Source organism: Onthophagus taurus, chromosome 2, assembly GCF_036711975.1.
Source record: "Onthophagus taurus isolate NC chromosome 2, IU_Otau_3.0, whole genome shotgun sequence".
Classification (NCBI taxonomy): domain Eukaryota; kingdom Metazoa; phylum Arthropoda; class Insecta; order Coleoptera; family Scarabaeidae; genus Onthophagus; species Onthophagus taurus.
Window position 1 is genome coordinate 29,363,554 of NC_091967.1, and position 17,945 is coordinate 29,381,498.

A 17,945-nucleotide genomic window follows, 5' to 3' on the forward strand; every position below is an offset into this window, starting at 1 on the left:
CACCTTGAATATCTACAACTGCCGTACGTCTGAATGTCATGATGGTAACTAATGTGTGTGCATAGCATGGACGTCATATATATAGTCAATGGTAGTTGTTTTTTTCCACGGTTAACCACATTTTATCATTGTGGACATCCTGTTTGTCTATAACGTCCTGCACCTGCATCTGCACAGTTGTTTTTCTCTGTGGCTGACCACATTTTTTTATCAATGTGGATATCCTGTTAGTTTATGATTACCGACACCTCACCACTCAATGGTTTATATGTATACATGCAGTCTCGAATTTGTTTTTTCTAAAGGGGTTGTTACTGCTATATATTGCTCTTGAAGCAAAGGTTCAGATGTATGGTTCCTTGTTTTAATGGGGTTTGTTCCAACTATATCCTCCACAGTCCGTAGAGCGTCCCCAGTAACTATAAGAATTCCATCCGCCAACGGTATAATTTGATCAGAAACCAATCTGTTTTACCCATCCAACCGATTTTCAGTTTGAAAAAGTATCGGTGTTACAACCGATAAAAGCGGTTGGTCAGATAAAACAGATCGGTTAAAACCGGCCTGTTAAAATTTATCTGTTAAAACAGTTTATATAACAACCTGCGACAATCCTTAACGTCCCCCAGTAACTATAAAAATTTCATCCGTCAACGGTATAATTTGATCAGAAACCAATCTGTTTTACCCATCCAACCGCTTTTCAGTTTGAAAAAGTATCGGTGTTACAACCGATAAAAGCGGTTGGTCAGATAAAACAGATCGGTTAAAACCGGCCTGTTAAAATTTATCTGCTAAAACAGTTTATATAACAACCTGTGACAACCCTTAACGTCCCCCAGTAACTATAAGAATTCCATCCGTCAACGGTATAATTTGATCAGAAACCAATCTGTTTTACTCATCCAATCGCTTTTCAGTTTGAAAAAGTATCGGTGTTACAACCGATAAAAGCGGTTGGTCAGATAAAACAGATCGGTTAAAACCGGCCTGTTAAAATTTATCTGCTAAAACAGTTTATATAACAACCTGTGACAATCCTTAACGTCCCCCAGTAATTATAAGAATTCCATCCGTCAACGGTATAATTTGATCAGAAACCAATTTGTTTTACCCATCCAACCGCTTTTCAGTTTGAAAAAGTATCGGTGTTACAACCGATAAAAGCGGTTGGTCAGATAAAACAGATCGGTTAAAACCGGCCTGTTAAAATTTATCTGTACCAATCTGTTTTACCCATCCAACCGCTTTTCAGTTCGAAAAAGTATCGGTGCCGATAAAAGCGGTTGGTCAGATAAAACAGATCGGTTAAAACCGGCCTGTTAAAATTTATCTGTTAAAACAGTTTATATAACAACTTGCGACAATCCTTAACGTCCCCCAGTAACTATAAGAATTCCATCCGTCAACGGTATAATTTGATCAGAAACCAATTTGTTTTACCCATCCAACCGCTTTTCAGTTTGAAAAAGTATCGGTGTTACAACCGATAAAAGCGGTTGGTCAGATAAAACAGATCGGTTAAAACCGGCCTGTTAAAATTTATCTGCTAAAACAGTTTATATAACAACCTGTGACAATCCTTAACGTCCCCCAGTAATTATAAGAATTCCATCCGTCAACGGTATAATTTGATCAGAAACCAATCTGTTTTACCCATCCAACCGATTTTCAGTTTGAAAAAGTATCGGTGTTACAACCGATAAAAGCGGTTGGTCAGATAAAACAGATCGGTTAAAACCGGCCTGTTAAAATTTATCTGTTAAAACAGTTTATATAACAACCTGCGACAACCCTTAACGTCCCCCAGTAACTATAAGAATTCCATTCGTCAACGGTATAATTTGATCAGAAACCAATCTGTTTTACTCATCCAATCGCTTTTCAGTTTGAAAAAGTATCGGTGTTACAACCGATAAAAGCGGTTGGTCAGATAAAACAGATCGGTTAAAACCGGCCTGTTAAAATTTATCTGTTAAAACAGTTTATATAACAACCTGCGACAACCCTTAACGTCCCCCAGTAACTATAAGAATTCCATTCGTCAACGGTATAATTTGATCAGAAACCAATCTGTTTTACTCATCCAATCGCTTTTCAGTTTGAAAAAGTATCGGTGTTACAACCGATAAAAGCGGTTGGTCAGATAAAACAGATCGGTTAAAACCGGCCTGTTAAAATTTATCTGCTAAAACAGTTTATATAACAACCTGTGACAATCCTTAACGTCCCCCAGTAATTATAAGAATTCCATCCGTCAACGGTATAATTTGATCAGAAACCAATCTGTTTTACCCATCCAACCGCTTTTCAGTTTGAAAAAGTATCGGTGTTACAACCGATAAAAGCGGTTGGTCAGATAAAACAGATCGGTTAAAACCGGCCTGTTAAAATTTATCTGTACCAATCTGTTTTACCCATCCAACCGCTTTTCAGTTCGAAAAAGTATCGGTGCCGATAAAAGCGGTTGGTCAGATAAAACAGAAGGCTCTATAAATACTTTAGTCTTTACGGGAATCATAAATGGTTACATCTTTTGAATGACGTAGCTAAAATTTATAACGCTTTAAAGCATAGGATTACAAAGCTAGCTCCTAGCTCCTAATTTAATAAATTCTAAATCTATTGAAAATCAGCTTCTCAATACAGTCTACAATTTCGTAAAAATTACTGGTAAATGAAAGTCTAAAGTTGGTGATACGGTACGAATCAGTAGACATAAACATGTTTTCGATAAAGGATACCTACCAAATTGTTTAAAATTGCTAAAGTTCAGATAACAAACCCTGTAACATATTTGTTGGAGGACATGAATGGTCAACCCATTTCAGGAGCATTTTATGAATTTGAGCTCAGTTTATCTAAACAACCTGACGTTTATCTCGTTGAAAAAGTGATAAGAAGGATGAAAGGGGATAGATTGTACGTGAAATGGTTAGGTTTTGATTCGTCTCAGAACAGTTGGATTTCTAAAGAAAATGTATTGTAATGATTAAATATACATTTTATTGGTTTAAATAAATTTTTTCATTTAATACATTGTTTTTTATTTAAAATATAGTTGTTTTTTCACGCGCATATCCGCTTGTGGTTAACAAACTTTCCATAGCAACTGTTGGTAAAAGATAAAAAGATAAAAAATAAAGATTATTGAAAGGAATGTTCGAGAAACAATAGAAATACTCACATTATAAAAAAAATTAAACTTCATTTAAATTTACAAAATTTAAAATATCCATTAGATAGGTAGAACCTTTAAAGATCAATCCGATAGAATTGATTGAAAATGTTAAAATTGTAAACGTATCATCCTTTAATATCTCATCTTCATAACATTTAGGTATATAGACTTTAAAATCCTCCAATTCAATTAAAACTTTGGGATATGTACTACTCGAATTAACATGTCTCTCAATTCCTATTATACGATACACTCTATTACACTCCAAACGAGAGACTCTAACCAAGGTTTTACTGGATCTTGCATATATATTGTTAAGTAAATCAAGTTTACTATTCAATGACGCACCAATTTGATTAAAATTTTCCATTTTTAACCGATATAGAACCGATGAAATCAATCTGTGGGACACAACTGATTAAAATGTTATTCTAAGTAAATAGATAATAAAATAAAAAAATAACACGTGCATAATAAAGTAAAACCACAAAAACCGCAATTATCACAACTGAGAAATACATCTGCAAAAAATACAGTGACGAACAAACGAAATACCACGAAAAACAAATTACCACAAAAAAACAGATAAATTTCTTCGGATGACAACATCGGGAAATAGGACAGATAGAAAATTAATATAAAATGTGGTGAAAAAGACATTATAGAATTAGTTCAATCTAAACCAGAACATAAACATCAAATTATAAAAAGATGAGTTATAAACAGCCATCAAGCCTGTTTGATTCAGCAACCGAGGTTGTGAATTTAAGACTAAAAAAAGAATTCATCTATTTGAGCTTTACGGGATGTTGCCCATCGAAATCATATTGAGATTGTGGAGAACATGGTTTACCAACCATTGGGATGTGTTGGGAACACTTAGGATCGATTTATTTTTTATACTGTGAGTAATTTCTATTGTTTCTTGAATTTTCCTTTTGATAATTTTGTTTTTTTTAATTTTATCAACAGTTGTTATTGGAAATTTGTTTATCTAGAGAGATGTTATTGCGTCTAACCACATTATTTTTTTTTGCGGTTACATTATCTCTACCGCCTGGTGCGAAATTTATTCATTCCGAACTTACACTCCAAACTGTTCACTTGAAGTTTATACACCGCTTATTGAAAAGATGGAACATCTAAATCGTTTAGGACAGTGTGAATTTTTACCTAAGAAAAAAGTGAGTGATTTACATTTACATACACCGTATCCAATTGTAGCAGCTAAACGTATTCCAAGCCGAGCTTGGCCTACGGTAATTGTTGAACTGGAAGCTGGATTTATTGTGTTTCTACCTAAACGTATTGCTGAAGTGATTTCCGATGCTGAAATTGTTGAACTACGTGAAATGTGTTTGGTATATCTTGGAGAACTTGAACTTAACAAGACATGTACTGTGCAAAAGATTGAATTTATAAAGAAGAAGAAAAAGAATATTGGTTCAAATGATGAAATTCCATCGGCATCTATTTCTTAAATGTAGTCATTTCAAGTTAATCACAGATTATATTATATATTGGTTTTTTTATATATTATGCTAATATAATTTATTGTTAATTTGAAATGTAATGATTTTTTTTAATTTTTAATCCCATATTCCCACTCAATCATAGGTGGAGCCATTGTATTTAAATTTTTCTATTTAATTTTCTAAAAATCCCTAGATCTCTAGTTACTTTTAATACCAACCTAATTTTTTTTCCCCCAAACTTTGGTTGGTATCCCCCCCTATACCTAATACATTGAGGCGTGACGTCACCGCAGGATTGGCAGGATTAACTTCCGGTCTAGAACCGGCATTCTTACACTACTTGCTTCAAAAACAATTGTGTGGCAAATATAAAAATAATAACAAATGAATTACAATTTTATGTTTCTAAATGGAGCTGCTGCCACAGCACGCTACAGAGTGATATAACTGGGTATCGTCAGCATATCTATGTATGTTCGTATGAGCAACACATTGTGTAATATTATGGGTATAAATAGAAAACAATACCGGACCCAATACTGAGCCCTGCGGGACTCCCAAATTAACACTCCTTCCACATTGCTGTCTACCGAAAAGATAGGATTTAAAAAAATTTAAAACGTTTCTATTAAAGCCAATGTGATATAAAATGGATGCAAGCAGATCATGGTTGACAGTATTGAAAGCTTTGCTGTAATCTAACAAAACTAAAATACTTATTTTATTATTGTCTGCTGCCTGTAGAATATCATCAACTATGAGAGTCAATGCAGTAGCACAGCTGTGCGCCAACCGAAAGCCTGACTGCGTATCTCCCAAAACATCTAACCCTTCCAAGTACGTAATGACCTGTTTTGCTACCACTTTCTCCAGAATTTTAGATACAGCTGGTAACAAACTTATAGGTCTTAAGTCATTTAGAGCTTTGGGCTGAGGTTTCTTAGGAATTGGTACAACAATTGCTTGTTTCCAGGCCTCGGGAACTATTAATATCATTAACGCGTTTGAGGTAATCGGGGACACTGTTAGTTTTGGATTTCGAGTGAATATTCAGAGTTTTAAACACTTTCCAAAGTTCATTCCGATTAGTTGCCCGAATTCTGGTATTAATGTACGACTTCTTTTCATTAATAACTGCCGTATTAGTGAGGTTACGCAATTGCTTGTAATAATTAAAATGTTCAGGATTACGGGTACGTTTGAATCGTCTCATAGCAGAATCTCTCATACTCATCATAAGTTTTAGATTATCCGTCAACCACGGAGCAGGAGGCTTTGAGAAACGGAGAATTTTAGTAGGTGCAAACCAATCAAATATTGATGTAATTAAATTAGAAAAATGAGAAACCTTATCATCTACATTATCAATATCGTAAATCTCCCATAAAGGTAAACTTTCAAGAGCACATCTAAATGTAGCAAGATCAAACCCCGAGTAATCCCGCAGTGCTCTGAAAATTGGTCGCACGGGTTCCTTGTTAGTATTCAAAGTGCAAGAAATCATTTCATGATCGGATAAGCCTGCAACCGAACTGAGGGTAATATTCGATAGACGACATACCCCAGAGCACACAATTAAATCAAGTAAACTCTCATGCGGTGGGGAAATTCTAGTTGGTTCATCTACCAATTGAACCAATTCAAATGACAATAATAAATCATTAAATCTCCCAACCGTCAAATCGTCAACCGATAACATATCAATGTTAAAATCACCCATGCATATCACTTCATCAAATAAAGGAACCAATTCTGATAATGTTGAATCAAATTCTTTCAAAAACGTATTGCAACTTCCCGATGGTGGACGATAAATAACACCAAAACAATAATTCTTTTTTCCCATTTCAAGACCAAACCAAAGCTGCTCATAAGTTGTCTGTCGAGTGCAAGGAATTATATTATAATTGAACCTCCGTCTAATATAACATGCAACACCTCCCCCTCTAGTCCCCCTATCAGCTCTAATTAAATTATAATCATCAATGGCAATTATATCAGATGCAACATCATCATTCAACCAGGTTTCGCAGAGCAGGAACAAGTCAAAATGCCCCTGAGACACCAGCCGTGAAAAATCGGCAAAACTAATCAATAATGACCTCACATTAAGGTGAGCTATACGCATTAAACTTAAAATATTAATTAAATTTAAAATATATATATATATATATAAATATTAAACCCAAATAAAGGCTATTACGCTTTAATAATAAACAAAATGAGTGACTGTGGTAAATCTCCAGAATACAAAAACAGAATAAAAATAAGTAACAATAGTAATCAACCATACGCAAGATAAAAAAAAAAAAAAAGAATTAAAGAATGAAGGAAACATGATGTATCATAACATAACAAAAAACCTTGAATTAATGTAATCATTCGATCAGCGAAGTGTAATCATCGACATTACTTACACTTTTAACTTTACCCTTTATTCTAATCTTAATAATACCATCATTAGTCCAAACACAACCTCTATCGAACCTTTCTTTACATTTTTTTAGAAGAGAGTATCGTGCAGATGTCAAATCTTCGGACAAAAACTTGTTTGTTCCTTTAAGATTCTTGCGGAGTGCGATGACCTCCGCTTTATGTTCATAAGAAATAAACTTTATAATAATAGGACGTGGTTTTTCCGTCCGACTTTTATCTAGGCGATGGCACCTATCAACCCTTTCCAATCCAAACTTCGCTTTTAAATCGTTCTTGAGGAAACAATCCACTATCTGCCTAATATCTTCTTTCCCATGTTCCGCAACGCCATAAACTCGCACATTTGATCGTCTTGTGTATTGTTCTAATTTATCAAGCTTATTTGACAGCGTTTTATTTTCAACATTAAGATCATTAATGTCTTGAGCCATCTGCTTGGTAACCTCGCTAAACTTGTTTTCAACACTTTTTGCGACCATGCCCGCCAATCGGGCAAGAAATTCACTATCGGCCGAGAACATTTCCACAATACAATCCCTTACCACGCTTTTAATTTCATTCAAATCACTTCTAGTGAAAGGCATTTCGATAGCTAGTAAGTTAATAAAGGTCTCAACAATAATCCAAAACACCAGGACTTATTTTAATAAACGTAAAACGAAGGAATCCTTGGAGCTCACCACACACACGTTATTCACTTGTCGCCATATTTGTGAAACTATAAAATAGCGATAAAATTTTTTCCGCGTCGGCCCGCGTCTTTTGAGACCGTCCGCGGGCCGCGACGTCGAGCGGTCGCGAGCCTCTGTCGTTTTTTCCGCTCGAAAAAGTCAAATTTTGGAAACGTTCGATTTTGGAAGTGCAAAGCTCGGAAACGGAAAATTTCACGGAAATAAAAATATGCCTATGGACATCATGGGTCCTTTGGCTATCCGTCGGTGTACCCCGTTCCCCGATCGGCCCGGTAGATTCCGAGATCATTCAAACCATGGAAAAAGTGCGTCGCCAAAACTTCGAGAGCGCATAACTTTCGATCGATGACTTAAAATTGTTTTCTGACCGTTACGTAGCGATCCGGAGGCCCACCGCGTACGTTAGAATTCAAAAAAAAATTGTTCAATTTTTTTTTTTTTTTAAGTTCCTACTACTCAGTGGGATAACACATTTGGTATCAGCTAGGGTCATTTTGACACACTTGAATCAGTTGGGAATATGTAGACATACTTGGTTGAGCACATTTGGACACACATAGAGTACGATCGTGTTTTCAAATATGTTCCTTTAACTGGTATGATTAATCAAATATAGATCAGTTTGTAAACAACTCTATCACAGCGCTCGAAATATTATAGATATATTTAAAGTAACTTATATGCAAGTATAATGTAACATAACACATACCTGCATAATTTTACTGAAACATAAATAACTTTGGAATTCGAAATACTCAGAAGTTATTTATAATCATTATGTACATTCTTTAATAATTTTACAAAAACCTTTGAGTGGGGAGGTATCTATAGTTATAAATTAAATTTCACATATTAGTTTACAATAAGAAGTTCAGATGTGCGGTTGTAGACGTTCAAGGGTTTTACGTCAACTCTAAATTCGAAGTTAAAGAATTTACTCTTCTGGATATTACCGCCACCGGCTATATTATACATTTACACCTAAAGCCGAGCGTACCATTCCAACGATTAAACGTTGAAGATCAGAGGTCAGTAAGATATTTAGAACGCAACCATCACAGGTTGATATATAACGATGGGTGGATAAATCAATCGGAAGGTCTAAATGTAATTGATGGTTTAATTTCCTCCTACGATCAAATATTTGTTAAGGGAAATCAAAAGAAGCAGTTTTTGGAAACACGTAACCATAATAATAATTCAATAATAACAGATATTGCGTTAGAATTTGCGGAAGAGGATGAAACTAAATTGAATTCAACCTCCAATCAATGTTGGTTCCACGTCGGCTGTTGTCCAGCGGTATGTTCACAGAACAGTTTTAATTTTAAAAAAATTTTTCTGTAAACACAATAAAGTTACTTGTATTTAAGTTGCCTGAATTATTATTAGAAATATTCCTATTGTATTATTAAATTTATGTTTTAATCAATAACTTATATTTATTTTTGTTAAAAAATATGTATTTTAATACTATCAAAATAATTGTATATTATTCTCTTTTACCACCACCACCAGATGGCGTCACATGAATTTTAAATTTACGCGCGCCATCTGTCGCCCACCAGGCAACACCCCCCACCTAGCGCGCGTCATTTATCGCTCAACGCTTTGTGTCCGCATGTATCGACGATGACGTCATCGTGATAAGGCCCGTCGATCTAGATAGCCTCATTCAAATTTCCTGCCAAAAAGAGGGTTCTTGGAGAATGCTGCGCTCTGATTGCTTGAACTTAAAATGTGGGCGTGGCCAGAAGGAGGTAGTGGTGGGGATAAAATGTGATTTCGGACCCCCCTATGTTAAATCTTACGGGATTTTGGTCCAGAACGCCTATAGCTATACGCGCGCCATCTATCTCTCATCAGATGAATTTAAAATGTGTGCGTGGTCAGAAGGAGGTAGTGGTGGGGATAAAAAGTACTTTTGATTAATTGTATCTTAATTCTATAACGTCGCATGAATTTTTTTTAATTTACGCGCGCCATCTATCGCCCATCAGGCCCCCGCTTAACTGTCCGCCGCTAGGTGGGCGCGCGTCGTCCATCCACCCACCGAAACATGCGAGTTCCACCATCCACCGCTAGGTGGAGCCCCATGATGCTATTTCCACCATCCACCGCTAGGTGGCGCCCCACGAGCCAGGCAACCAACATGACATGTTTTTAGTTTCACTACACACCACCAGATGGCGCCACATGCATTTCAAATTTCACTTCCTGCGCGCGTGCGTAGACGTCACAGGGGGATTGAGGGATTAACTTCCGGTCCAGAACTCTCATTCTTATACTACTAACTGATCGACGAACAGTTTAAAATCTACATACTTTTGTTTGCCTTGCAGGACCTTTTCAAGCCTCACCATCCCCCAATCATTCAAGCCCTGTGACTGGAGGTATTGTTCCCGTTCTACCCTGTACCTGCTACACTCCCCTAGCATGTGTGTCAAAGACTCAACCTCCCCACACAGATCAGATTCTTCCAATCCCAATCTTCTTAAATTTTCGCATATCGGCCCATGCCCGGATAGGGCGAATCCCAGATGGAGTCCAATCCTTAGCCAGGAGGACCATCTATCTCGAACCTTTCGGACAAACTGGTAAGTAACCCTACCCCTATCACTGTTATCCCACCCATCCTGCCACAAGGTCATTACATTTTTATAAATTTCCCTCTTGATGAGGCTCTTTTTTTTCACTGCTACGTTACACTGAATACCTAATACTGACTTACTCTCGTTTTTCAGCTTCCAAAATCCCACATATCTCCCCGCAGCCTCCAACTCCAACGGCGGACATCCAGCCAGGACTCTGAGAGATTCCGTCGACACCGTGCGACACAGGGGCAGCATGGAAATTAACATTATCCTCTGAATGGATACCAACTTGCGTCTGAGGTGAGAGTTGCTAAGTCTTTCCCCCCAAACCTGGACACCGTATAGAACGATTCCCAAGAATAGCCCTTTGTAAATCACTCGTAGCGCATCTCTTCCTAAACCCCATTCGGTCCTCATTATGCCCTTCAGTTTAGCTACAAATGCAACCACCTTGGCTCTGACATCCTCAAGGTGCGGCAGGAAGGTCCATTTCTCATCAAGGGTGACACCTAGATACCTAACAGATGGTGAGTATTTAATGGACTTACCCCCAAGTTTAATTATTGGTTTCCTTTTCAAACTCCCTTTCAGCAACATCATCTCTGTTTTTGGTTCAGAGATTTGCAGTCCCTTGTCCACCACCCAGGCATGGACCCGCTCCAACACTACCGTCCCGAGCCTCTCGAGGTCAGATCGACTCTCCGCCGCCACCAGCACGAGGATGTCGTCGGCGTACGCCACTAACTCGACCCCATCAAAATCCATTTCCAACACTTCGTCCAGTAGCAGGCTCCAAAACCTGGGACCCAAGACGGAACCCTGCGGGCATCCCCTCGTCATGCCGCGAGTTATACTTCCCACCGCCGACGATATAACAATACTTCTACCGCGGAAGTAATCCCGAATAACCTCGTACACGTTCTGGTGAACCTTCGCCCTGCGGAGCCTAGCAAGCACGCTCGGGCACCACACCGTATCGAACGCGGCCGCGATATCGATGAAGATTCCCAAAACGTATCGTCTTTCGCACATCGTCACCACTTCACGCACCCTTCGCAGCGCATCCACTGTACCCAATCCCTCCCTGAACCCAAACTGTCTTCTGCTATGACCCACGTTCGACCGGTAACACTCATCTATTTTCTGCCATAATATTTTTTCGAACACCTTCCCGAGCACCGGGAGAAGTGGAATCAGGCGATATGACTTAACTCTTGCCAAATCCCCTTCCTCTTCAAGAGCATCACCGCCTCCGCCCTCTTCCATTCCGCCGGGAAGCCCCTTTTCTCTAGGCATTTATTGTACAAATTTTTCAGGACTCCGGGCCTTGTTTCCCAAAGCTTCCGGACATACTCGGGATAGATACCATCCCCCCCCCGGCGATTTTCCTAGCTTCATGTCCTTGATGGCAGCGTTCAGGTCATGCATACGCACCCAACAGTGGAGTCGTAATGTTCGCCCTCTATTGCACCGACTTCCTCTTCCTTGTATACTATGAGCGACTCGAGTATCGTGCGGGCCGTCTCAACCCATCCCGTAGATTCGGTCTCCCCCGCCCGTATGGCATGGACGAGATCACGGACCGGGATCTAGTCCATGGTCATTTTATAGACCAATCCCCAAGGCTCTTGTCTGTACTTTTCAACAAGATCCACCCACCCCTTCTTCTTCGCCGCCACGATCATCTGCTTGTACTCGTTGAGCCTAGTCCTGAGCAGCCTCTTCAACTGGTCTACCCTAGCTTCCCCAGATCTTAGTAGTGAGTACCGTTTTCACTGCACCGATTTCGCACGCAACACACACGACATTCGCGCACGCGTAAATCCCCAACACGGTTACTACCATGTCGTCATTCAGCACCACAACGGCAGGGCCAACCGGCTCACCCACACCCTTGATTAATCGCCCCATAGCGGTGATGGATAACTCGACGTCGCGCGAAAAGTACGGTTCCTGCAGGAGCAACACGTCCACACCCCTCTCCACCGCACTCCTCATCACTTCCCCCATCACAGCCCGCGACCTCTGACAGTTCAGTTGCATCACTTTAAGATTGAACGTACGATGTTTTTTCACGTTGCAACCGAATTTGCCTCTCGAATTCCGGACACTTGTTGGAGGTGGTGGGGTGATCGCACGGCCGTCCTCTGACCGCACACAATTTACACCGCGGTGGTTCGTCCTTCGCGTCACAATGTCTGCACGTTTCTTCGCCCGTGCACGCGCGCGCGATGTGCCCAAAGTCTTTTAAAACAATGCGTGACCTGGACATAGTCTACTACCCGACAGACTCTTCTATCGATGTACACGCGCTGCTGATTCATCAAATCCCGCCAAACGATTGGAGGGGTTTCCAAAATAACAGCACTTACCCCCTCTTTCTTTCCCATGCGAGTAACCATGTGAAACCGATTGTAACCATGTGTAACCTTTTAACCGATGTGAAATTGCTTGAAAAACACGTTAAAAATAAAAATGACTGCCGGAAAAGTGTCAAAGTGACCGAAAAATGACTTTAAAATTTCGGCGTGACGTCACGTTTTGTGACGTCACGAAGCTTACTTACGCCGTATTTTTCACAATAGTACAATTAACACTGGTCCAATACAATGTTTTTTCCACATACACGCACAACACGAATGAAGTAAGTAAAAATTAAATCATTTTGTCAAATTTAATGAAAGAATTAACAACTTGTTAGAATTATAACTCATATTTTCGGGTGAAATACCCTTGTTACTTCGGTTTTCGACGAACAACGACTAAAACGTCCTTATTTACCATCTACCTGCTCGTGTGGATCTGTTTCGTTTACAACCCTCCCCTACCCCGAACCCAACCCGACATTTAAGAATTTCGATCTCAAATTCAAATTCCTATATAAATTAACTTAACTCAAAATCTAATACCGCATAAACAAACTTGAAAGTCAAGTTGAAGCGTTAAAAACCGGAAATTTTAAAACGCGTACGGAATGTGATAAACTGGAACAATACACGAGGAGAAATAATATTCGAATTTATGGTGTGGAGTATAAACCGAAGGAAGACACCGATCAAGTGGTAGTGGATCTTATTAAGAATAAATTAGAGATCTCTTTAGAATCGCATTCTCTGGACAGATGTCATCGCCTGGGAAATTTAAAATCAAAAAACCCACCCATTATTGTGAAATTCATTACTCACAATATAAAAACGGCGGTTTTAAAGCAAAAACGTAAGCTAGCGGGTTCAAAAATTGCTATTAAAGAGGATCTGACCAAATTAAGGGCAACACTTTTTAAGTCAGTTAAAAGCAAGTTTGGTTTCCGGAACGTTTGGTCATGAGATGGAATTATCTACGCTAAAAAGGATGACACTATTCATCGCTACGCTTCTGAAGAAGAGGTGTTGGCTGGAGGAATCCAAATCATCGATAGGGAACCGATGTCTGAATTTTCGCCAAGGGCCACCCGCAGTCGCAACGGTAGCAAGAACTGATTCGATTACGTTTGGTTGAAGAACTGATATAAGTACATTTAAGAAATATTGTATTTTTCTTTTTTTTGTTTTGTTTTCGTTATTTGTTTTTTTTTCTTCTTTTCGAAAAGAGTTTTCTCTTCTTTTTTTATCATTATAAATTTGTTTTTTTTTTCTCTTTCTCCTTTTTTTTTCTTCTTCTTTTCTTTTTTCAAGCAAGAAATGTGTTTAGAGTTCCTTATATAAAATAATATAAACATATTGTTTTCTCTTTTTTTTTAAGTATATGGCAAACAACGCGTTACTTTCTGTTGGGCACATTAACACTAGATCGTTATTATGCAATTTTGATATATTTCGTGACTATTTTGTATCGGGTGAATGTAATGTTATTGCCTTATCGGAGACTTGGCTTCACGCGGACATTCCCAATCATGCGGTTGCTATGGATGGGTATACGTTGGTGAGGCAGGATAGAGGTGCTCGTGGGGGTTTGCTTCAGATTGTAAACTCACCTACTAGGGCAACTGCCTCTAGTTCTACGCTTATTGATCTTATTTTGGTGACGGAAAGTATTGCGGTGCGGGAGTGTGCTGTTCGGGAATTTTTTAGATTCTCGGATCACTTTTTCACTTTCTGCACCATTTTGCATGAGCACTTCAAGCCCCCTCTACTCTTTAAAACTGTCTGGGATTATGGCTCTGCAGATCGGGTTGCTCTTGAGAGGGACCTGGGGATGCTGCCGTGGATGGATATTATTTATACGCAGGATGTTAACGATAAATTGAGAATTTTCAGTGAGCTGCTGCTCTCAGTGTTTTATGTACACATTCCTAGTAGAGTGGTGAGAGTATCTAGCCCTCGTCCTCCTTGGTTGACGACCACTATTAAAGAAATGATTAAACTTCGTGATAACTCGTATAAGAGATTCAAGCATACCAGGCTGGATTCTCATAAGGATTATTATAAAAGCTTAAGAAACTATGTTACAGCCGCTATCAGAAGGGAAAAAAGGGCCTACTTTGACTCGTAGCTCTCCCCAAACACTTCCTCCGAGTATTGGCGTCGCATTAGGGAAAACGTAAATATTACTAAAGGTAAGGGTATTATCCCGGAGTCGTTGGCCAATGCAAATGAGATTGCGAGTCATTTCGGCGGCGCTGTTCCTCAAACTGATATCGACTGTGATGTGTATCAATACTACAATAACAACAAGGCTACTACTTTTCAAACTGAATTCTCCTTCTGGGCTATAACGGAGAACGATCTATACTCCACGTTGATTAGTATCACTTCCAATGCCGTTGGAGTTGATGGCATAGCACTACAATTTGTTAAGATTGAGATAGAGAGATATAGATATATTCTAGATATATTTTACATATCGTAAATTTCTGTTTAACAGAAAATGTATACCCTACCATCTGGAAACAGTCTATTGCAGTTGCAATACCCAAAAAACCAAATCCTTCCAATTATAGCGATTTAAGGCTCATTTGTCTTCTACCCGGCCTTTCCAAGGTTGTTGAAAAAATTGTGGATCGTCAGCTGCGAACACACCTAACTCAATATAATCTTCTGCCTGATTCCCAATCGGGTTTTCGTCCGGATTTTTCGTGCGCTACTTCTCTTTTAAACCTTACGGATGACACTGTGCGCTCTTCTGATTCTGGTCTTGTTACGGCCCTGGTGACACTTGACTATTCTAAGGCATTTGACACTATCAATCATCAAATGTTGCTTGCTGTTCTTAGGTTTATGGGTTTTAGCCGTGAATCCGTTGATTTCTTTCGATATTATTTGGAGGGCAGAAGTATGAGGGTGCGCGTTCGTGATTCTACTTCTCGTGAATTTTACACTCCTACAGGTGTGCCGCAGGGTAGTATTTGCGGTCCTATCCTATTTGTCCTATATACTTGTGCCTTCTCGTTACACGTCCGTTACTGTAAATTACAAACTTATGCGGATGATACACAACTATATTTGAGTTTTCCGTTGTCAGAGATTGAAAGTGCAAATAGTCGTTTAAATCAAGATATCGAACGGGTGGTGAATATATCGGAAGGGCACGGTCTATTGATTAATGGTACGAAATCATCAGCTATTATATTCGGTAGAAGTAAAGACCTTGGTCCTGCCAGAGCATCATTGAGCATTCGTGTGGGCGGCGATGAATTGCGCGTAGTTGATACTGTAAAACTCTTGGGGGTATGGCTGGATTTGGATATGCGTTTTAATACACATATCAATCACTTAATTAGATGTTCGTATGCCACGCTAAAGTCTTTATACGCCAACCGTCACATTTTAAGCACGCAAAGTAGAGCCTTGCTCACTGACACGTTGATACTTTCTCGGTTTAATCACTGCAACGCTGTTTATGGACCTCATCTGCGTGCAGATGCTGCGGCACGAGTCCAACGAGTCCAGGGGGCGTGTCTCCGTTTGATATTTGGTATACGTCGAAATCAAAGGATCTCTTACAAGTTGCCCAAGATACGGTGGCTGAGTATGAAAGCAAGGAGAATTTTTCATGAGGGAGTATTATTTTTCAAAATTATTATGTTCAAAACTCCGGCTTACTTGCACAATAAAATCAGATTTAGAACGGACGTTCATAATATAAACGTCCGCAGAAAGAACTGCCTGTCTATCCTGCCTCATAGCATCCAACTGTTTAAAAGGTCTTTTTCTTACAGAATTGCTGATTTTTGGAATTCTCTGCCGGAAGCTTTGCGCTCTAAACAATCAGTGCCTGCCTTCAAAAAAGCATTTAAATTACAATTTGCTTTTTGATGTTGCTTGAAAAAACAATTTTGTTTTTGTTCTTTTGTGTTTTGTCACGTTTTGCGTGTTTTCTCGATTTATCTGTTTTCTTTTATTCTTTTCTTATTTATAGTATTTTCGGGCGATTGTGAAAATCAGAGTTGTTTATCTATACCTCCTCTGACAATCGTCCGAGTTGACTTGATTTAATTAATAGTGTTTTTATTTTGATATGTTATTATATGTTTGAATTAGCTTTTTGTTATCAAGTCAATAAATGAATTATTATTATTATGATTATAATTTCTACACAAAATTCGAAAATAAATCAGTATATTAGGTGGATCCGAATGTAACGTTTTTTTTTCAACAAGACCATACCAATATTTGACCCACACCCTTCTCCATGTCTAATCCGACATTTGGGAAATTCTCACTAGTTTAAACGTAAATTAACCTAATTCAACATCTAATTTCTACACAAAATTCTGAAATAAATCAGTATATTAGGTGGATCCGAATGTAACGTTTTTTTTCAACAAGACCATACCAATATTTGACCCACCCCCTGCTAAAAAATCGTTTCTATCAATAAAATTTAATATTTTGTACCCCTTCTTTAATGCAAAACAATAAAGCAGGGGTGGTACAGAGCTAAGCGGCCTTTGCCGGTATTCCCAAAATTGTATCCTTTAAAAAAAAAATTGTTCATAGTTAAAAATTAGATATGCCCCCTTTTTCATTTTTCCGAGAATTCTTTAACCGTTAAAGGATTCTAAAGTGTAACGTTTTTCAACCGAAAATATGCGTTGTAAAAAACCTGTTAATTCTGTTATAAATTTGGTGAAATTGATTTGATTTTTAATTTTATCAGATTAATGTATATGATTGGCTGTAAAAAGAAGTAAACGATTGGTTATACCGTTGTTGATGCCGAGAGATATGGTTAGCATGGCTGATGACGTCACAAAACGTGACGTCACAGCGAAACTTTAAAGTCATTTTTCGGTAAGTTTGACACTTTTCCGATTTTTTTTAAAATTTTTAACGTATTATTCACGCAAATTCACGTCTATTAAAAAAAAATCATCGATTTTTAAGGAACTTGACGGTCCTTTAATTATGCCAAAAGCTTATGCGTCACTGAAATGGCTAGTATAGTTTGGTTTCTCATTAATAGATGGCATAATTTAAATTATTTTACATTTTTAGATACAATTTATTTTTATTTTTTAATGTATTTGTTAAGAGCAGTATTTAATTACCAAAATAATTCAATATTTTATATATGATGCAGTTAACACTTGATATACGTAAACATGAATCAGCGTTGTCCTTCAAAA

The 17,945-nt window shown here is 38.3% G+C and overlaps 1 long non-coding RNA gene across 1 annotated transcript; it reads left to right on the forward strand.

Moving 5' to 3' along the window:
- The first annotated feature begins 3,935 nt into the window (after nucleotides 1–3,935).
- LOC139429110 (uncharacterized) lies at nucleotides 3,936–4,754 on the forward strand. The gene is made up of 2 exons (XR_011639812.1): nucleotides 3,936–4,085; nucleotides 4,154–4,754. It is a non-coding gene; the product is annotated as an uncharacterized lncRNA (long non-coding RNA).
- Nucleotides 4,755–17,945: the final 13,191 nt, after the last annotated feature.